Consider the following 23,463-nt stretch of genomic DNA (forward strand, 5'->3'; position numbering starts at 1 on the left):
GATGAGCAGTACCCATTCAGAGGCACATACCCGTGACCGGAGTTGGCCCCAACGAACTTCAATGAAGAGTGGCACATGCCCAGTGACCCAAGCTTGCGTAAAAGAGGTTCGTTGGTGTGCGGTGTACACGCAGTGCCACATCCACCGTGATCCGAGTTGGCGTCAAAGAATTTCGTTAAAGTGGGAGCACATACCGAATGCCCTAAGTTTCGGCCAGTGAGGTTCATGATGAGCGGTACAGAGCAGTGGCACATAACACGTGACTCAAGTTGACATCAAACAATTACATTGAAGGACGGCACATACCCAGTGCCCCATGTTTGCATCAAAGAGGTTCATTGACTAACGGCATACACATAGTTGCACATAACCCGTGACAGGAGATGGCGCCATAGAATTTCATTGAAGAATGGCGCATAATCACGGCTCCAAATTTGCATCAGAGGCTCGTTGATGAGCGGTTTACAGCAGAGGCACAAAACCGGTAACCCAAGTTGGTAAGAAAATATTTCATCGAAGAACAGCACATACCTAATGCCATATGTTTTCTTCAAAGAAGTTCATTGATGGATGGTATAGAGCAGTGGCACATAACCTATAATCCATTTGGCGCCAAAGAACTTCATTGAAGAACGGCCCATACCCAGTGCCACTAGTTTGCGTCAAAGAGGTTCATTGATGAGCGGCAGACGCTCAGTGGCACATGAACCGTGACCCAAGCAGGCATCAAGGAATTTCATTGAATAGCGACACATACCCAGTGACCCAAGTTTGCCCTACGTTGGTTTAAAACCCGGTTCCCGCAGCACAACAGCCCACTGCTCTAACAGTCATACCGTAGACTCCCGCGTGAGCCAAGTATGCGCGAAAACGATTAGATACTCAGAAAGACAGACACCGGAAAGTGGATCCAAAAAATCTAATAGCATGGAAAGTGATCACATTAGAACACATTGTGCACACGGTCACTGAGCTGTCAGTCGTGGTATTTCAACTTTTATTATAGTGCAACAGAGCAAATGCCCTTTCTCCTAAAATAGATCTCGTCAAACAACTCTTGGTTTCTAAGTAGGCTGCCATCTTTATCATTTGTTAATGAACTAAACTACTGCAAAAACATGGCATATGTCAAGACAGATATGTGACTAATGGGAGCTCTGTGTACTAGTGTTCCAATTTATACTGAATAAGGCATCTGCAAGTACTGCACCTCATTTTACTCCGAAACACGCACTTAAAAATCTACATGAACATCTACAGTGGGGGCGGATCAAGCAACTTATTAATTAAGCTCCTCGCAGTACCGCTAGCAAATTACTAGGAAAATGTAGACACGATGGAGGGAACAAATGCAACCGCGAGCTGCAATATGAACTCAAAGTGCAAGCAATGGCTGTAAGCTCTAGCTGACGCTAAACTCTGTGCTAGAGTAGATAAGGACATGTGAGAGCGAAGAGGCGCTACATGAGACAAGACACACGCAACCCCTCTGACAAATCCAAGCTTGTTCTTCCTTCACTCATCCATGTTTTTTACCGCCAGTTCTATGTTCAGACTTAACCATATCAAACTAGTCCAGCTTATTGCTCGCGTGATCCCTACCTCGCAGTTCGCACCGTGCATTTATCATTCGCTTATCAACGAAGAAAAGCTGCTGCCACATCGTGAAACTAGTTCTGTGACCACCTGGTCCTAGAAACAATTCCCGATACACTCCGAGCTTAAGCCGTCTTCTTCGCGCCTGCAGCACACACGCGCATTACCTCGTGCCATCATGAACCACACCGCGTGCATCGGCGAGGAAGTCATGCCAGGCCGCGGCCGGATGATATATGGTGCGGTCTCTCCAGCCCGTACGACTGCTCTCTGTCAGTGGAGTTCCATATGATGGCCTTTTTCGGGCCCAGGTCCATTCCTCACACCACGGCCCCGGTGGCGTTCCCTTGCGACCCACGCCGTATATGAAGAAGCGTTCTGATTGGGGCTGGGGTAGTTGACCATGACAGTTGCGTCATCGGGAGGGACGACCTGCGCAGGAATTGAATCATGCATCACTGCGCTGCAGTGGCCACGGCGGCGGGCTGTCACTACAATTGCTTCGGGAAGGATCCATTTAAAGCTACGGGTATGAAATGCAGGGGTTTCTAGTAGCAATATCGTTACTCTCTTTTCGCCACTGCAGAGTTATAAAATTGGGTGAACAAACTGACAAAGCAGCAGAGTCCCAGTAACATTGGGGGGCTTACTTAATGCCTTGATCCGTCCTCTCATTGCTGCCGCGCGTGTGCGCCTCGTGACGCTCTTGCGACACAAATGCCGCTCGCGCTCACGTATACAGGGTGTCCCGCCTAATTTTAGCCAGTTTAAAAATATGCGAATGCCGCGTAGCTGGGCACAACAAAGGTAATGTTGTTTGCAGTCGCTTGGAGATACTCAAGCTATCTTTAGTTGCGCCTAACTAGATAATTAGTCCTAAATAATTCATGAACTTATCAAATATCAAACCAGTCAATCAAAGGATTTCATTTCCAACATAATAGTTCGGGTTCACCCCAGGCGAAAAGCGGCAAAGTGCAGTTTGAAAGGTGCCTGGGGGCCCGTACACAATGCAGCACACATAAAATTTATAGGTAAGATGCAATATATATATAGAATACATAACGAACAAACATGCTTAGACTAGTATAGAAAAATAAATGACAAAATGTTGATAAAACATAACAAATACATTTATTTAAAACGGGACGTGTTACTAGAAGTAGCAAACTTCTTAATGACACCACATAGTTATAGCACAGTAGCAATTTGTAAAATACGATAAAATATAATTGCAAAAGGACACGTGGTACTTAAATATGCATGGAGAAAAAATAAAACATGTCAATCAGGTATAATGAAATGCAACAATAAGGGTAAGAAATGAATGGGAACGCTCAGTAGTGTTCTGAAAAAAAGTATTCGCGCAATTGTTCTTTAGAAACGTTGTAGAAGTCCATGTCGTTCTCCTGACATTTGTTATAGTTAGATTAAATTTTAGCATTAGATTAGAAGTGTCAGCCAGAAAATTGTAAAACGACATAAAAAAACTTCCGATACAGCTTTTCTGTTCCGCAAAACGTGATACATAAAAGTATTTTTCCGAACGAGTAAAGAGCCCGCGAATGCACGCGAAATTGCCGCACCACAGGCTGCTCGAAGCGCTTTGCTTGTATTCGCGGTCTTCTATCAGCTTCCGAAAAACACTTTTATGCATCACTTTTTGGGGAATATAAAGCTTTAGCGGGAGTTTCACATGTCGCTCTACAATTTTGTTATTGTAATGAGCATCTAATGTTGTTCTAATGAGAGCTCTAATCAGCATCCAAGAGGCAGCATTTCAGCTATGGTATGATGACATAGTAGGAAGTCTTCCCCAAGTCCCGCTGCCTGCCTTGTTACACACCAGTAAGTTCTTTCGCGTTCTCGGCCATGCCTTGGATTAATCGCAGTGATCGGCGCTCTCCCAGCGAGAGCGTCAACATGGCGAGTGTAGCCGTAAGCTTATGTTCTGTTCGTCATTTCAGGAGGTACTATTTCTGTCTTGTGAAGGGGCATACCAGTAGGAAGGTAAATACAAGCCTCTTAGAGAAGGATTGTGTCGATTTGCGCTACTTGGTATATGACTTATTCAGAAAAAACAGCGCGCAGACGGGACGCAAACGGTTATTAGCAGACACAACTCAATGCTGAAATAACAATCATTGTGCCAATGCTTGTCCGCTCCTTTCATGCAAAATGGAGCACGGGTGCTACATGATACATCCACAGAAAACAGGTACGCACTCATACCGCCTGACGTTCTTGAATGTATGCATCCCTCTGCTTTCTGCCACAGATGCCTCTCTTAGCACTGTACGTAATGGTACCTGTCAATTGAATACGATCAAATGTCAACGAGAAAAAACTCACATGCTACTGCTTAGTAGTTGAGAAATCTACAAATTCTGAATTTGCGAAACAACCAAGAGCTACGTGGTAGTGTATCATTCCCACTTAACGCTCTTTACAACTCAGGAGTTGCAGTGAACGGTAGGGTGATTTCAATAACTCATTATTGTGTTTTTAATTCTAACAAGGTTTTCTCAAGGTGCTTTAGAAAACAACTACTAGTAATTTACGCAAAGCGATGTACTTCAGCAGTGCCCTGTAACTCTGAGACTCGTACAGAGAGAAAAATACTGGCACTCTCTTCTCGAAATCACCATCGGCGATAAGCTCTAGTTATCCGGGTAACAGTGCCATCGGTGCAATTGTAGTCTTGCAGCAGGACAACACATCTCTGGAAACACAGGGATAAAATTTGGCCTCAATTTTAATACGTGTTTTCCTAACTGTGCAAATGAATTCTGTTTGCTAACTTAATGTAATCAGCCAGTAGATTCGTTTCCCGAATATGGTTCTGAGATTTTAAAGAAAACCTTGCCTATAGGGCGACTGGCTGTGCCGAAAAATCTAAGATCCAGGTTCCGTTCTTCCTGTCAAAACACTCCCTAGCACTGAAGTGCACATAACTTTGCCCGCATGCCGCACAGATGTGCACAAGTGTGAGCAGCACGCTGCACATGCAAATGCTTCAAGGCCAATGTAACTTCTTTTTTTGCAAGGTTCACACGTATGCAAATTCAGCGTTCGGCGTAGCGAGGGGACGCGTTGGCTCAACAAACACACTTTGCTAACGAGTGCCACCGATCGAATTAACGCTTCCCGAGACCGGCAATTAGCCGACTAAACTCAGCAACAAAGTAGAGTATGGAAACGAGGCCCGATGCAAGCCAACCATCAGATAAGGCAGTAGTGAAGGGGTTCACGTAATTAACTCCATTTCGCGCCTGTTTGCATTTAGCGATGACAGGGAGCCTTGAGACAAAAGTGCAAGAAAGTAAGCGCAATGTAACTGGATTACGCGTATTTCACTTTAGTGATTGCGTACGGCTCCCGTAGGATATTGCGAAGAGGCCATTAGAATGTTGAACTCCAGTGCAGTTACTGTTATATATTTAGTTGGATGAAGCATTTTAAAAAAAAGCATATGAAGACATAAACAAATTGTTTCGATTTTGAGACATTCTGTTTCGCTAAGAAAAATTGGCATTGATGAAGAACACGGGATACATGTTTTAGCGAGGAGCACAGAAGACGAATGCTAATACGAAAGTGGGTCAAGGCAGCAATGTTGTGGACGCCCGATTGACTACTCTGCCTCGTTTGGCTACTCATGGCGTCTGCGTCTTTTTATTGCGCTGGAACACCTCCTGGATGCCTCCCTATAGAGACAAATGCGTTAAGTCTATTCGGGGATCTAGCGAAATGTCAATTGCCTCTACACGTTGGCTGCAGATGGTGCATGTGCATTTAATAATACACAAAATTCTCTGCAGATACTAAACACACATCTTATACATTGTTGACATATCTGGACTTATTGCCTACGAAAGTTTTTTTCGACGGGTGCTCAGAACAGATGCCCCACTGCCGCATGCACAGATTATTTAATTGGTCCATGCAGGCGCACAACGCAACTCGGCTCGACAACGGCCCTGCAAGAAAAAATACACACGGCGTGATATGTTTGTCTGTTTCATATTTGTAACGGCGGCAGAACAAATTTGCCAAGTGGCAGTAGAACAGATTGATGAGACTAGTAAGAAATGCAAGTAAAATAATCTCGTGCCTGTTCTACATCTCAATAAAAAGGGATGGCAATTCTTCCTGCTCATTTCATTGTCTTATTGCCACGAAAGCACCGTTATATGCACAGTGAAATGGTCCCATACGCACAGTCAACCACAAATGTTAGCAGACCACGGGATCTCAGAAAACGTTCTATTTCCGGGCCGCCTATAAAAGTTGTCAGTAAAACTAAACATCGCAGTTCAAATATGCTGGTAGAGGCTGCTGCTGTAGACTGCGTTGTGAGGTTGGGCAGATATTAAGCTCTTTCTCAGACCTCGTGTTCCGTGAAATGTTGCGCTTCACTGTACTTATTACGACGTAGTTGATTATTCACGCAATTCAGGGTCTGCTGAATGAATCTCTAGTAACATCTACGCGTTGCCGTTTTTCCTCTTCATCCTGAACACGTGGTTATTCACTTCGTAAACACTGTGCACGTTGACCCTCACCTAGAAAGGTAAAGAAAAACGCATAGCAATGTACCCTGAACACTGCAAGCTCCTTATGTCCCATTGTGACTGGACGCAAATGTCACAAGTTTGTAAGTAGGTATTACTTTTCTTTTTATTTTGCGCTGTGTTCATGTGTTCCTGCTAAGACATCTAGTTTTCTAGTTTTCCTTTCTTTATATGCGCTGGCCTCTTGCTTACGTATTAAGCATTCGTTAAGTGGCGATTAAAAAAAAGGGGTTGAAAGGCTATTTTCTTCGTATATCCACACGAATAAAAACACGCATATTTCTGCCAAGTCATTCGAATAGGACTGCAGCATAGCCATGGCGTGCTCTCAGTAACGCCAGACCAGTGAAGCATCAGCGTAGTCAGTAGAACAAAATGAACGTTTAGTGAAAGGTGTAAAGCGTATTTATAAGTAGCCGAGTGGCAGGAAGATAGGAAGGAGCACGCGTTAGTGGTGCTAGTCCGAATTCTGAAGGATCGCCAGATGAAGCGATAAAGGGTGCGCACTCTTCGAAAACACACGTTAAGTTGCAACAGGCAGCATCACTTAAATGCAGCCTTCCATCATGCTTACCAAGCTGCAGAAACAAATGTAGGAGGGAACTATGGATGGGATGGGTCAGATCTGTATATCCGCCCTTTCATTTCTAGACTGTGTACCAAAATCTTAATTTTTTTTACCCAGCCTCAAGCAGAGGAGCATCCTTCACATCATGTTCTCTGAGATGTCTTCTCTTCCTGTTTTTGTATTTCTCAACATCGTCAACGTCTACATTTATTGTGCACTTTTACACTTCCTTGTTTGCGTACGCAGAGTAACTGTCCAGAGTAAAATACCGTACAAAGCCACAGAACTGGGCTATTTAATTACGTTCACTCTGTAATAGCGGAAAGGAGTGACAAGACCGCCAAAAAAAGGGACAACGCGTTTCTTCAGAGTAGACATCTGTGGGCCAGACGGTCTTTCTTGTCGCTCAAACAGCGATATTCCTCGTTCTTTCTCCCTGTACTGCACGAGTTCTTGCAAAACGCGTCAACAATCATGTCGAGGTAGCGCGAAATTACAGAGGAAGCCTGTACACTTTCCCCCCAGAAAGATACATCTTGGAAGTTGACTGAAAATTTGTTTTGATCCGGCCGTCAAGCCGTTTTACCCCCACCTTCCGCGAGCAGTCGCACCAACAAGTTACCTAACCAGGAAGCTCGCATATAACATATTAAGGGTGAATTATTCGACAAGCACTTTCAGTTTATCTTGCCACTCGAGCACGGACGCAAAAATTTGTTTACAACTTGAACGCGCTGCTCGCGCTCAAGGCGCCTCACATTAAAATACTGCCAAAGATATTTGCCGTGCCTTTTGCCAGAACCCCCACCTTAATTCGGGGTTTCAGATTGGCGCACAGTATACCACGGGTGAAGCCGCAGCGCCCCTTACAACCTCTTGGACCGGACAAATGCTGTCCGCGTGAGCGCGCGCGCATCGAAAACCGCGGAGCTGCACCTATGCAACTCGCCGCCTCAAAAGGGGCAGGCAGCGCATACCTGTCCATACTAGACAGCGATGCGTTCTATAGCACACATACTGGTGCGAGCGCGGCGGGGTACGCGTATATGAACGAGGGCGAAGCCTTTTTTGCAGTCCGAGGGCAAGGCAGGCCGAAGGGACCAGCCAGGGGCGAAGCTGGCCGTGATGAATGGTCCGCGCGCAGCCAACATCCGCGACCATCATGGGGACGGTAAATCATGGAGCCTGCCGGTGGATCACCGGGGCCCCCCTGTGCACCGTCTAGACGTGCCCAGATCGGGCCGCCCGAAGATCAGCAGGGAGCATTGAAGCGAGGAGACGGAACGCTGGAAAAAAAGGTGCCGCTGGACTCGGATGCGAAGAGTCGACGGCGAAGAACACGAAGTGTTCGAAGGAAGTGCGAAGAGACGTTGCTTACTTTAAGGGATTTCGGTGTTTCCAGTAAGGGTTGCTACCTGTCAGTTGTCTGTCATCGTCGCCGAGTTCAGTGTGGACCGACGACTCAGGCGAGTGTGCGAGCGTGGCAGCAGATGACTCGAGAATCAAATAACTCCATGGAAGTGCTCGCATAATATAAGTGAACTGTAGCGTTATAACTCCACTGGCAAATTATGAGCTTCAACAGAGTTGCACCATTTGACATTTTTTAAAGTATCGTAATAAACATGGGTGGCTCGAGAGAGTGTAACGGGCGGGTGATTCGACTGTGACCAGCAGTTTCTTTTTCTCAAAGATTATCAATGATCAATGCCATGCAGAATAACCGCTATTTGTATAAAGTGCGAGTTGGATTCACAGCGAGCATTTGTAAACCACCAGCAAAGTTTTCACGTACTAGAAAGCTTATTCTACCACTCTAGACCACTCTATAGCGCACTAAGCCGTATTGATATTGTGTATCACACGCATTCTTGGTAAGGCCTTCTCTAGTTGCAAGATATGCTCCTGCAAAGAAACATCTGCAGGCCTATTGTGAATCACTTCGTCTTGTCGCTGGAGATAGTGTCAAACCGTCGGAGTCGGAGTCGAAAACAAAGTAAGATCAAACGCCTCTCTGTGAGAATTACCTGCTCGACAAACTTTAAAGCTGCGTAAAAAACGATGCATTTGGAGTGGGAACGAGATGATAGGTGGTGGCGACTTCAAGACTAGCCACAGGCACTTGCAAGCCAGGGATATAGGCAGGCTCCCCGTGGTTGTATGTGAGAACGTCACTGAAACCGGTCACCACATGTTAAACAAAATCAACGTCACGCATAGAAAGAGGAAGATAACATTTTCTCGCGGAATAAGATTCATCTTTCCCGCAGCGGAGGGTCTAACGAGCAGGCATGTCAAATTTTTTTCCTGTGTCGGCACCCAGCAAGCGCTTGGTATTCCAGCATTTTAGGGTGGACACGACTAAATAGAGTGCCTGAGTATTTCCCGAGTTGCATGTGGAAAGCGTGCCATCACTTCTACTTTAATGCACCAATTGCTTCACGGAAATTTTTTACTCATTAAAGTTAACAAAGTTGTCGAAAATATTGTGCTTGTTTTCATTCCGCTACATTCCTAAATGTTCTGTAGGTCTTAGCAGTGGTTAAAATGATAAGAAAAATGAATGGACCGAAAGGAATTAGTGGCTGAGCGGACGTTTAGGTCGATAGATGACGCAAAAAATAAACAATGAGCAACAATTCATTTTTTCCAATTAGTTTCTGCCATCTATTAGTTGGAGTGGCTGATCTCTGCAATAACGGATATGCGGGGATGTTTCAGACAATGAGGAATGGTCAAACTAATGAAGAAAAAATCCGATGGAAAATCACGGTTGGCGCACGCCTGCATTTATAAATCCAATTCACTGACAATAATTTAGGCTGCAATTCTTCCTGTTCTCGGAACACATCAAGGAATCTTATGTGCTACAGCTTCTGTACAATTTTCATTTACGCCTCTACTCTCCGTAGATGAAGCTCCGGCAAGTTTAGTTTTGCTTATTTACCTTTGTCCCATGGTAATCGAGAGTCAGGCCGGATTTTGTTCTGTTTAGATTCCGAAGCCCTCAGCTGCTTAATCATGCAAGCCTGTTCTCCACAATCGGTGTCTCAATGGTCAAACTGCTCTACTCAGGCAAAGGGTCAGTAGCCATTGCTGGGTGTCAGTAAGTGATGCATATTCGTTGCCAGTCGTTCATATGTCACTACATGCGTGACAGGGGCAATAATCAAGGCCGTATGTTCGGGGCTCTTTAAGCATTTGTTACTGCCACAATCATCTCTGTTCGCAGTACAGACATACAGCCAGCGAGATTCTACAAATGTCTACCAAGAAGTCTTAAAAATCACGCTTATTTTCTGAAAAAGTCAAGCTTTCGTGAGAGGCAGTAAGTGGGCACTGCCCTTCCTTTGTTTTTTTTTTATTGCGATAGCATTTATATGGACACTCCAAGGGCATTTTTGCCGTCACCGTCGTGGCCGCAGTCGCCGTGATGTTCCGTATAAAGTCCAAGGGCGATAATAGAGAGCTTTAGTTCAGGAGACGCAAGCGGCTTGCGTACGCAAGAGCTACGGGCGACGGTACTGCGCATGCGCAGACGTAGACGTAGGGGTCGGCGCATGCGCAGTAACGTCGCCCCTAGCTCTTGCGTACGCAAGCCGCTTGCGTCCCCTAAACTAAAACTCTCTAATACCGCGTTGCCGCGCGCCGTATGTTGTATGTGCGAGTGAAAGCACGCGAGGGAAGGTGATGATCGCGGCTCAAGCTGGCGCGCGCGAAGAAAGAAAGCGGCGAGCAAATGCGCTGTCTTTCAGCGCGCAATACGCCGGGGGGGGGGGGTGAGGGGGCGACTGATGTAGGGGGGAGACGGCGTTGTGCTCCGGCAACAACTGCGCATTTGGCCGCTGGGCGCAAGGGGAACTGACGATCGCGGCTCAACCTTGACTCAGCCAACAAGTGCGTACTTTGCACGGCAGCACACGGTCGCGCGCGTCCTCTCTACAAAAAAATCTGCAGGCGGCTGATACCTTTGTGCGCGATGTATTCTCGCCGCTCTTGCGTTGAAGCCAAAAGAGCGCACAAAATCACTTCGCTCGCTGCTGCTGCCGCGCTCGCTCACACCAGTGTTTTGACAGCGAGTGTCCGCGCTCTTCGTGTGATATGTTCGTGTTTGCTTGTGCGTGCTGACACCATGCTTCTTAATTCACTTAGTAAGTTAATGTTTCCCAGTTCACACGGCTGAAAAAGCTACTATCCTTACTTCGCATAGCTGTCTACTAATTTGCTATCACAAACGATTATTCGCCTTTAGGACGAAACTTCCCCTTTTCTTTTATTTCTATAGTGCCGCTTTCTTGCATAGGTTAGCCAGCCACATTTCATGTGTGCTTAACCACCCTTTCTCTGCTTTTTTTCTTACTCTTGTGCGATCAAGACAGCACCAGTTACCTCAAGGATCGTCCAGAGGCATCCAAGTCCTACTCCATTATATCCCAAATGGCACCACCCCTATTCCGCACGTAATAAAGAAATGGCGCAGCCACGTCCTGAGTGCAGATTCACCGAGCAACAGACTCTCGATACCCGCTGTCGCGACTGCCATGAAACCATCAGACCAAAAGCCCGCCACATTGTCTGGCAGTGCCGTGCTCATGCATAAGCCTCACAGTGCCACATATGCATCTTCAGTTCGGCTGCTACGGTCAACGTCACCAGCTACGACGATTAGATCTACCCGACTCGCGACTTGGAACTCCACATGGCTGTGCTGCAGTCGCTGGTGGCCTTCGCCACAGAAACCTGGCTAATCCTCCGCATTAGACTGCCATACTCTCTCCCCTCCCCTACCCAATAAGGTGGAAGTGCCGTCCATATCAAAGCGCTAATTCACTTTATTCACCCGGCCTAATTGGGGCTGCGAATTCTACGACACTATTAGGGTCAATGCTTCTTAGTCTCATCTTCTTCGTAGTGTTGGGCCTGCTGCAATACTCTGGAGATAATACTCGGCGGTGGCTTTTCCACGCACTGAGAGACTGTGATAAATCGTACAAAAACAGCACGCGCTATCAAAGAACAGCCCCAGGGACTCTCAATTGTGGAGTTCTGCAAAAAAATGGGGACAGCGTCACAGAATACAAACCTCGCTTCAACAGACACACATCGGCGGTAGATCATCAGGTCCTCAAAAACCTGTTCATGAGCTTGCAAAAGCATTTGCAATAAGCTCAGATTTATGGCATAATTTGACGCGAACCGATATCTCAGACCATAAGATTTTCTGTCGAAATTTAATGTGGTTCTTGTGTCCAACTTCTTCCAGGCATCCACCTCATTCTCAGCAGCAGTGCATCGAACGCACAACTGCTGAGAACTCACGTCAAGGTTGCACAATGAGCCAGCCGGTCTTGATGTTATATATGAGAGTTCGTTATACGTGACAAAAAGGCGGCCTGGGGCAACTTTCTGCTACCACGAGTTGGATTTTGCAGTGCGCCATGTGGGCTGTTTCGGAGCACGCTACACGGAAATCCTGGAGACCACAACAGTGTACGGCAAACCGGCCACAGCATCCGGGGCGGAACCTCTGGCGAAGCGCTGCCGGGTTTTGTTTGGGCTGAGCACAGCCGTTTAGCGGCCGGAGAGGCTGCCGACAGTGGGTGCATGTCGACGCACTCTTGCCCGGTCTCCTGAGCTGTATCTCGAGTAGGTAGGCGAGTTCGTTCAGTGGCGGCGCGCCTGCTGCGGCAACAGCGCGGCGGATACTGCGACCACACGTTGGCTGAGCGATGTCGGGGGTTCGGTCTGGCCACAGCTGGGACGGCAGAGCCAGTGTGCAACGTCGTTGACGGCGTCGTGTCCACGCCTCCGCTGAGAAAGAATGGAGTGGTGCGCTTCCAGGGAGCCTGCAGAAACGTTGGGTTCACTGTCGTGGGAGGGTCACACGACGAAGAAGGCGTACCCGGGAAGGCAGGAAGTGCGGATGCCGCGACGGAAGCAGTGGGTCGGCAAGCAGTCCAAGCGTTTCTGCATTATGGGCAGCATCCTCGTTGCAGGGCCCTCAGTGTCAATGCACCGAAATGCAAAGTAGCCCTTCAGTATGCGCGCCTTCTGCGTGCTTCTTTTTTTATGCATGAAAATGTGGACATACGCGAGTACAATACAGTTGTCTAGCTTTTGTGCATTAGTCTACAATACGGCGTCGAAAAATTTGCTGCGTATCTAAGTGAAGCCGCGCATTTCCGACCACGCACAGTACTCTAGTTGACGCCCGTTTGATAGATATTGATTGTCGTTACCATATACAAAGGCAGATTTTGCCCGTTGTATATTTTACAGAATGGTAGGTCGCATGTTGAGAGCGTAAAAATTGTTCGTAAAAATCAGTGCCATCAGGCTTTGTGAGGACAGTCTTTCTGGGACCCGCAACTCGCCTATTCTTTTCAGATATAACGACTTCTCTACAACGTGAAAAAAGAAGTATCCTGACAAGCTCGATCACTAGTACAGAAAAGGTGGAAAAAGCAAAATGAATGTTAATAACTTGTAACATCGGATTCAAAAACTTCAAGCAAGTTGTTCGATAATAAGTAACTCGCGTTGGTTCACCATTACGTGAATGCCGCATAGGTTTGGTCGAAGGAAGAGAATGAATAATGAAGATTGCGTGAGTACAAATTAGTACAATACGAGCATAATTCGTAACGAATGGTTGATAGGAGACAGTCATATTGATTTATGAAGAAAATGCAGAAACAACTTTTTTAACTTAGTAGCATTTAGAGCTCAGTAGCGTTTTTTTTTAACTTTTGTAATTTAGTAGTACGCAATAGAGGTGGCGGTGATGTTATGCCTATTATTTAATAGATCGTGTATCCTGCTGTGCAACATATAGCTTTAAGACGAAGCTTTAGCTCGGGCCCAACTCCGATGTCACTTATTCGAATACTTGCAAAACGCAAACGCTTTTCAGAGATAGCCAATTGGCCGATCTGAATCAAATTTGTTGCATTTACGAGAGAAAGCTACATTCTAGTGGCTGTTACAAAGCAAATTTCGATTTAGGGAATGAATTTTTTAAATGATATTTTCAAATATTCGTAAGCTTGAAAAAAATGGAACTACAAAGTTTGCAAATTTGTAGCTCTGCATCTAGAACAGATATCGCAGTTCTGTCAAATACACTTATCAGAACATTCAAAGCGAACAAATCTGGTATATTAATTTGTCTCTTACTAGATTACAAGGGTTTACATTGTTTGCAAGGGTTTTGAAAGTTAGCGGCCTACTCGGGAACCATATATAAAATTTGAATTTTATCCACTTTAGATGTACTGTTAAACACATTTGACGGAATCATGATATCGTTTCCCATTACAGGGTTCCATAGTTGTAAACTTGCTAGTTTCATCTTTCAAGAATTTGCGATTTTTGCCACTTTTTATTAAAAACGACGATTTCATACAAAAATTCACGACCAGCAGTCATTAGATTTTAACATTTTCTTCTAAATTCAATAAACGACATTTCTCCTTTCCTATATATTTAGATAGAAGGCCTCGAGCCAATCCCTCCATGAAGTCTGGATATCGCTGAAAGAGCGGTCATCAGTGTCATGCATGCGTCGTCCTGACTGGCAAGTTCATGCTGTATACCTGAATCATGTAAAAATCGTCTCACAACAAGGTTACAGTTCTGGTATTAGTGGCGTTTTTTTATTTTTAAATTTGCAGAATTTTCGACAAATGTCTGTTGCTGATCGAATAATCTTTATGATTGATTTCAATTACTCGAAGAGGTGGATATTACTTGAACGTGTAATAAAAATAGAAAACCAAATTTACAAAACTTCACACATTAGTTTTCAATGTAACTGCATCACGGGACACGTACAAATTTACGAAATGCAGCCGGTGAGGTCGCGAAGGCGTATCTTCTTGGAGAGAATTCTGAGGATTGCACCGGCTTCGAGATCTGCGCCGTCAGAACTGCCATAAAAATCCACTGTTCCTTCACCTATATTTAAAAAACGTTGTTTTATGCATTGCAGCACAAAAATGACGGGACCAGCAATGTATTTCGTTGCACACGTTCACAATAAATATATCTCGAAACCGGTGTCATCCTTAGGACCTGTTCAAAGTTAATAAGCCTTGCTAACTAACCGGCTACGCCACCTGAATTTGGGCGTGTAAATTAAAGTTATTTTACCTTAATTGACAAGATTTTGTTAATTAGTCTATTATGCTTTTTAAATACCCGAGCAAGTAATGTCCGTTCTACCGAGTAATCCAGCTCAAAGGTTAAAATTGTGCTTTCTGCCACAAGCATGCTTAAAATAACACATGGTACAAAATAAATCAACGTAGATGGCCTGGAAATAATGGTTCCTTCACAGCATGAGCTCCAACAGGTTCTTCGCGGCAGGCACAGGCATGAAAGGCTAGCGTAATACAAAGTCGCACTGTTAAATACAGGGTGCCGTGACGATTTTATTCCTCTCTCCTCGGCGTTATCGTTTCATCGCCTCCTCCAAACGGAAGAGCGAGGGAAGAAATATAGATGCGTGAAACGCAGATATGTGGATAATGGAGATAGGGCCCCGATAACGCTATGAGCGATGAGCCAGGGATTCGCGACGCTCTCACAGTGATTAGCATCTTATAGCTCAATAAAGAGCTGGCGGACACCTGCAAAGTTCTGCGCCGTGCATGTTAGCGGTGGGAATGTGCACCCCCTCGAAATTCGCCTGCTTTCCATTTCTGTCATCTTAAGAACGAGATGCATTTGAAAGAAAAAAAAAACGCAGGCCTGCTAGCGTACCGAAGACACACATTTCATGCTGGGATCCTGCAGACAGCGGTTCCTTGCACCTGGCCTTGCTTACGTATGCATATTGAAATTACCTTCTAAGAAATGGCCCATGGGCCTACTGTCTCACTTGCATTCGACTCCCGCGTGAGTTCGGTATCCTCAGTATCCTCAGGAGCATGGTGGCCCTCGCAGTTGCACATTCCTACTTTAGCAAGTGCCGCTGCACTGGCATGTCCAACTTCAATAATCGTAGCACGTTTGGATCGATGACTTATCAATATTCACTGTAATTTAAAAGCAAAACAGGTATACCTTACCTTTCGTAGGGAACATAATTACCATTGAATAGTTAGCCAGGATACTGTGAATTAGGACGCTGGTGACAGCGCGCTGTTAGGTTTCGGCCGAGCAGGGCTCCGAGCCGTGTCAGGAATACGATGCCGGACGAGGAACATTTTCTGCCGCCGGAAGATACGCAGAATGCCTTCGGCGTAGCTCCGCTGTCCTTTTTTTAAGGCCTCGACGTGACGAAAAGATACGGAAACGCAACCGCCTCGTAGATAACAACCGTGCGCGACGGTGCATTATCACGCCGAGCAGGTTCGCCAGGCTTCAGTGCTCGGTGAAAAGAAATGCATGCGCACGAGCTCAACAGCGCACTAAGTACTAAAGACCACAGCACTCACTGCTCAGTTGTGTCTCTTGTGAGAAACCAACTTATGAATGACCTAATGTTGCAAGCAGCAAAATAAGCAAGGGAATAGAACACTAATGCCATAGACATTGCATATCCGAAATTCGGCTTTCCGTACACTAGGAACAGACACTATGCCATAAATTTCACAATCCCAGAGGCGCCATAGCGGCGCCGAAATTGCCCATGCATTCGCATATGAATAAATTATGCTCCCCTGGTAGTTACCTTATTGTCTTCGTCAGCAGCCTACTTTATGTTCACTGCAGGACGTGGCCCACCCCCAGCAATTTATTTTGTAAACCCCTGTTTGGTGTCAAACTGGCTACATCTCATGCCCGTAAATTTCTTAACCTCATCTCACAACACCCCTTGTGCCACTTTCGACTGCGTTTTCCGCCCCTTGCACCCAGCTGTGTCCGGCTTCTCCAAGACGGCGCTGCTTATCGGCTCTCGGTGCTCCACATCCTGGGCAACTCCGCTGATTGCTCTCAATCTCAATTAGAAGATAAACTTCAACTGTGCGCTAGTTTCTTCGTGTTTTAAAGCTTCACCTGTCATTTTCGTTTTTATAGCGCATGGCGCGGTCCCTAACTTTTGAACTTTATCTGTTAACCTTTAAGTTCCAGCTCCATAAGTTAGTAATGGTAGTATCCACTGACGATATGTCTTTTGCGATGATGGCGGTGAGCTGCCGATCACGGATCTATATCTAATAACTATGCACTCCGACCCATTTTTATTCGTCTGGAAATTTTCCGCCCTGTGTTCGTACATCCATGTCACTCCTTGGATTTCTCCTGTAGGCTGACTACCAATCAGAGATTGCGCCGTCAGAACTGCCATAAAAATCCACTGTTCCTTCACCTATATTTAAAAAACGTTGTTTTATGCATTGCAGCACAAAAATGACGGGACCAGCAATGTATTTCGTTGCACACGTTCACAATAAATATATCTCGAAACCGGTGTCATCCTTAGGACCTGTTCAAAGTTAATAAGCCTTGCTAACTAACCGGCTACGCCACCTGAATTTGGGCGTGTAAATTAAAGTTATTTTACCTTAATTGACAAGATTTTGTTAATTAGTCTATTATGCTTTTTAAATACCCGAGCAAGTAATGTCCGTTCTACCGAGTAATCCAGCTCAAAGGTTAAAATTGTGCTTTCTGCCACAAGCATGCTTAAAATAACACATGGTACAAAATAAATCAACGTAGATGGCCTGGAAATAATGGTTCCTTCACAGCATGAGCTCCAACAGGTTCTTCGCGGCAGGCACAGGCATGAAAGGCTAGCGTAATACAAAGTCGCACTGTTAAATACAGGGTGCCGTGACGATTTTATTCCTCTCTCCTCGGCGTTATCGTTTCATCGCCTCCTCCAAACGGAAGAGCGAGGGAAGAAATATAGATGCGTGAAACGCAGATATGTGGATAATGGAGATAGGGCCCCGATAACGCTATGAGCGATGAGCCAGGGATTCGCGACGCTCTCACAGTGATTAGCATCTTATAGCTCAATAAAGAGCTGGCGGACACCTGCAAAGTTCTGCGCCGTGCATGTTAGCGGTGGGAATGTGCACCCCCTCGAAATTCGCCTGCTTTCCATTTCTGTCATCTTAAGAACGAGATGCATTTGAAAGAAAAAAAAAACGCAGGCCTGCTAGCGTACCGAAGACACACATTTCATGCTGGGATCCTGCAGACAGCGGTTCCTTGCACCTGGCCTTGCTTACGTATGCATATTGAAATTACCTTCTAAGAAATGGCCCATGGGCCTACTGTCTCACTTGCATTCGACTCCCGCGTGAGTTCGGTATCCTCAGTATCCTCAGGAGCATGGTGGCCCTCGCAGTTGCACATTCCTACTTTAGCAAGTGCCGCTGCACTGGCATGTCCAACTTCAATAATCGTAGCACGTTTGGATCGATGACTTATCAATATTCACTGTAATTTAAAAGCAAAACAGGTATACCTTACCTTTCGTAGGGAACATAATTACCATTGAATAGTTAGCCAGGATACTGTGAATTAGGACGCTGGTGACAGCGCGCTGTTAGGTTTCGGCCGAGCAGGGCTCCGAGCCGTGTCAGGAATACGATGCCGGACGAGGAACATTTTCTGCCGCCGGAAGATACGCAGAATGCCTTCGGCGTAGCTCCGCTGTCCTTTTTTTAAGGCCTCGACGTGACGAAAAGATACGGAAACGCAACCGCCTCGTAGATAACAACCGTGCGCGACGGTGCATTATCACGCCGAGCAGGTTCGCCAGGCTTCAGTGCTCGGTGAAAAGAAATGCATGCGCACGAGCTCAACAGCGCACTAAGTACTAAAGACCACAGCACTCACTGCTCAGTTGTGTCTCTTGTGAGAAACCAACTTATGAATGACCTAATGTTGCAAGCAGCAAAATAAGCAAGGGAATAGAACACTAATGCCATAGACATTGCATATCCGAAATTCGGCTTTCCGTACACTAGGAACAGACACTATGCCATAAATTTCACAATCCCAGAGGCGCCATAGCGGCGCCGAAATTGCCCATGCATTCGCATATGAATAAATTATGCTCCCCTGGTAGTTACCTTATTGTCTTCGTCAGCAGCCTACTTTATGTTCACTGCAGGACGTGGCCCACCCCCAGCAATTTATTTTGTAAACCCCTGTTTGGTGTCAAACTGGCTACATCTCATGCCCGTAAATTTCTTAACCTCATCTCACAACACCCCTTGTGCCACTTTCGACTGCGTTTTCCGCCCCTTGCACCCAGCTGTGTCCGGCTTCTCCAAGACGGCGCTGCTTATCGGCTCTCGGTGCTCCACATCCTGGGCAACTCCGCTGATTGCTCTCAATCTCAATTAGAAGATAAACTTCAACTGTGCGCTAGTTTCTTCGTGTTTTAAAGCTTCACCTGTCATTTTCGTTTTTATAGCGCATGGCGCGGTCCCTAACTTTTGAACTTTATCTGTTAACCTTTAAGTTCCAGCTCCATAAGTTAGTAATGGTAGTATCCACTGACGATATGTCTTTTGCGATGATGGCGGTGAGCTGCCGATCACGGATCTATATCTAATAACTATGCACTCCGACCCATTTTTATTCGTCTGGAAATTTTCCGCCCTGTGTTCGTACATCCATGTCACTCCTTGGATTTCTCCTGTAGGCTGACTACCAATCAGAGATTTTTCTTAAAGTTACATCAGCATTTCCCGTATGAAACCTTAGATTTACCCTTTTGGCTTTGCCTAGTTGTTGTTTTCAAATATGCGTGGCAAGTATTCGCAGGACATCTCCAGCGTTCCCTAACAAGACGATGTCAAGTGACCACAGGTGCTTGCTAAAATGTTCCACGTTAATCATCTCTGGCAGTATTTCCCAAGCTGACAATTTCTACACTTAAAATGGGTTTTAGTCGCAGGTTGTTCGTACACATTACTTGCTCATCACTTGCAATTTGCATGTTGTCGGCGCTCGTGTTTGTCTAACCTCGTCCTATCCATAGCGCAGTTCCCAAGAAGGCGTGTAACTTGCGCACTTCTTGTTAGCATGCAATGAGTATCATGAGGCAGATTGATTTAATTTGTCTATGCACTTTGTAATCACTATTTTACAAAATTTTGGTGGTACAAATACGTTCTAAATGAAGATTCTTTGTAGATGTTTCTTTAGATTACAGGCCTATGTTTCCTATGGCCTTCTATTCCTCCATGGTGTATGCGCCGTACTCAAGTGAACCTTACAGTCCCAGGACTTCACAAAAAGTCGGACTTGCCATCATCATCGCTCAAGCAACTAACTTTACTTCTCTTGTACAAGAAATACAGCGACTGCACACACGTCTACACTGATGGATCAACTACATCAACCAGTTCCGGCGGCGCTGTAGTTATACCAGCAATGAGAATAACCAAGCGGTTCAAGACTTCCCATGTCACTACGTCTACAGCTGCAGAGCTCGCGGCTCTCCGCGACGCGCTTCAAGTGATCAATACTGAAAGTCCTACAAAATGGGCAGTCTTCTGCGATTCAAGGCCGGCCTTGCAATGTGTGCATTCATTTCTCCGACATGGAACTCACGATCAGCTCACGTGCGAAATCGCGGAACTTGTCCATCACTTAAGAGAAAAAGGCCATGATATCTCTTTTCAGTGGATACCAGGTCATTGCGGTATCATTGGTAATGATGACGCCGATAAGGCAGCTCGGACGTCAAACCAAGAAGACCGCTGCGTCCCCATTCCGCTCTCAAGGACCGACGCCGCGAGACAACTTGGCATTCTGGCACGCACGATCTCCTTAGCAAAGTGGAATACCGTACATACAAGGCGCACAAGACTGCACCGACTAAACCCCTCACTTCAACTCAGACCTCCAGCCGGTGTGCACCGGCGTGAAGCGTCTCTTCTGTGTCGGTTATGGCTTGGAGTGGCCTTCACGAATGCCTACTCAGCACTAATTGGAATGGCTGATAGTCCTGCATGTGATGTTTGCGCATGCGAGGAGAACATTGACCACATATTGTGCCATTGTCCTCAATTTCAAGCACAAAGACAGTATTTGTCCGACACATTGAGGAAACTAGACGATCGTCCTCTGAGTGAACAGACAATATTAGAGCACCGTCCCGGCCGATCATCGGCTCAGAAGGCAGTGAAGGCACTTTTGTGTTTTCTCAGAACTTCTGGTTTGCTCGGGTGACTTTAACTGAAGTGCTGTCCGTACACGTATCTCCACCTTCTCTCTCCCTTCCCCCAGTGTAGGGTAGCCAACCAGACTATTGAATGGTTAACATCCCTGCCTTCCTGTATTCTTCTCTCTCTCTCTCTCTCTCTCTTGACTACGCAATACCTCCACGGCAAGGTGTGCAGTTTAAGAAATCGGTATACAGGGGTCAGTTATATCTTCCACATATTTCTCATTTATCTGACCGATTCGCAACATGCACATACAGATTGATCAGCGCGATTAACAACGTATAATAGCATTACAAATAGATTTCTATACTTCTCAAACAAAAAGGGGCAGTGTTATTTTAGTACGAATCACATAGAGGACCACTCACCAGAATTTTGTCGTACGCTTGATGTCTGGCTGGAGAGCCTAAAATGCACAATGATAAATCAATTACGCGTGCAATAGTCAAATTCCAACCAGGGTGCCGAACTTAGCATCCCGATACTCTACCATTAAGCCAGAGATTTCATGCGTGTTTTGCGTCGCGTAGTAACAATTCGCTTATAAATATTGGAACGTACAGTTAGCGTCTTTGGCGGCAAAACTGACTTGGTCTACGGTGTCCGCCGTCGCTACTTCTTGCAATTAGAGATGAGACGTCATAAACGCTTCACCTTTAGACACTAACAAGGCAACATATACACGTGTTTAAAGGCAGTTACGCACAGGTGAACATTGGATGTGAGGCATTGTCTCGGCGGAGGCGTAGGTACAGTGCACCGTCCCTACGTTAAACACTCGCGAGGAGTCAGGAGCTTGGTTATAAAGGTTCGGTCACTTTTTCCTACCCACCTAACAACGAAACGCTACATACCAGCGACCTGGTTGGGTAACTTTGATCTGGCACGCAAGAGACCATTTCTCTTTCTCCACACTGCCTACAACATTGCCAGAAAAACAAGGCACCAAAAAGGCAGTTACCTCAAATGTTGCCATTCATGATCATTCCGCTTGTGCAACCGTCGAAGGCTAATTGGCATATTGACGAAAAAAGTGAGATCGTGGAGCTCTTCCGGTATGCCGGTCATTATGCCGGTATACTTTATACCGGTATACCGGTCAGTATACCGTGGCAAAGGCTATGCAACAACACTAAAATGTGTTGGCCCAAAGACCACATCGACAAGCATCCAAATAAAATCAGACTGTCTTCCGACAAGGACACGCAATTTGTTGTCAATGGGGGTTGACAACGACACAGGAACAACACGTCCTGTTGTCATTACACAGTGCTTTACATAAGAGTGGTTCCCAGGTGACATGGGATCTGCTTTATTTTTCTCCGTAAAAGAAAAACTGGACCGACGGGGCAATATGCATAATTTATATCCGTGTCAGCTTGCTATAGGTCGTCCACATGGCGAAAGTCAACGCGTAGAGCTAAAGACAACTTCAGGAAAGTAAGACAAAACGCATTAATCGTCACTTCGATGGCTGTTAAGAGTAATTCATACAGATCTTATGGCACCCATCGCCAATATTGTAATAATGTTCGCGAATATGGTGCTTCCTTAGCAGAATTTGCCAGAGAAACGTTAATTTTAGCCATGAAATTTCGATATAGAATACATGCCATGAGCTCTCGGCTTGTCGTCGTCGTGTCGACATGGTTGCCGATGCATCCGCTGTCGACGGTCGGTTCAACTACTGCTGCATCTGAGGTTGACGTTATGTATTAACTATTGGCGACACTGCGACAGATAGCACGCAGGTCAGGGGTATAAATGGGTTTATTCAACATTTTGAAAAAAGCTGCTCAAGAATCTAGGCTCGCTCAACTAATTGTGCTGATAAACTTACTGTCTTCGTATGCGATAAGAGGAAAATATATTCACCCGCCTATATGGCGCCACCACACATCTTCTTTCTTACGAATTCGGCTGAAGCACACGTATACGACATTTTTTTATCATTCTGTAACAATGGCTTGTTACTTTCTTAGTATAAAATAATGAAGACATTTCTACCAACTAACCCTGAAAGCAGAGAGGTACCATGCTGATATCGTATTGGGAACGACCAAAGAGTGTCCCTTTTTTAGCTTTGCTCAAGCAGCCACTGGAACGGTGACCGATCATATTAACTTATTAAAGGCAAGCCTCGAGGCCTGTTTAATAAAGCGAATAAAATTAAGGGAGAGCTTGGTAAGAATGGCTGCCCGAAAAGGTTCCTATGCGAACGTCCGTAGTGAGCAGAGTGTCTAACCTGACAACGTGACCAGGCTCAGCCCTCTAAGTACGCCATGTCCTTGGGTCAGTGCTTGGGCATCAGTGTCCTTAGTTACGGTCATACCTTCACGACAATACGAGGCTTGGTATTTATTTATTTATTTGGATACCCTAAAGGCCCGGAAGGGGGTATTAAAAGAAAGGGGGGGGGCGGGGGGGGGCTCCATAGGGCATAACAAATATAGTCACAGTCAAGGCAAACAGGGCAATTCAATATACACGAGAATGCAACGCTAATTATAGCATGGAGAACAAAACTAAAAACAAAAAGGTACAGTACTAACACGTTCAGTTTAAGTACAATCTAGGCAAC

At 45.7% G+C, this 23,463-nt stretch overlaps 1 long non-coding RNA gene across 1 annotated transcript; it reads right to left on the minus strand.

Annotated features, from left to right (window-relative positions):
* Window positions 1-980: 980 nt before the first annotated feature.
* On the minus strand, window positions 981-23,214 carry LOC142564045 (uncharacterized). The gene is made up of 2 exons (XR_012824472.1): window positions 23,128-23,214; window positions 981-2,028 (listed from the first exon to the last, which is right to left on the minus strand). It is a non-coding gene; the product is annotated as an uncharacterized LOC142564045 (long non-coding RNA).
* Between the last annotated feature and the right edge of the window lie 249 nt (window positions 23,215-23,463).

Source organism: Dermacentor variabilis, chromosome 11 (assembly GCF_050947875.1).
Source record: "Dermacentor variabilis isolate Ectoservices chromosome 11, ASM5094787v1, whole genome shotgun sequence".
Classification (NCBI taxonomy): Eukaryota; Metazoa; Arthropoda; class Arachnida; order Ixodida; family Ixodidae; genus Dermacentor; species Dermacentor variabilis.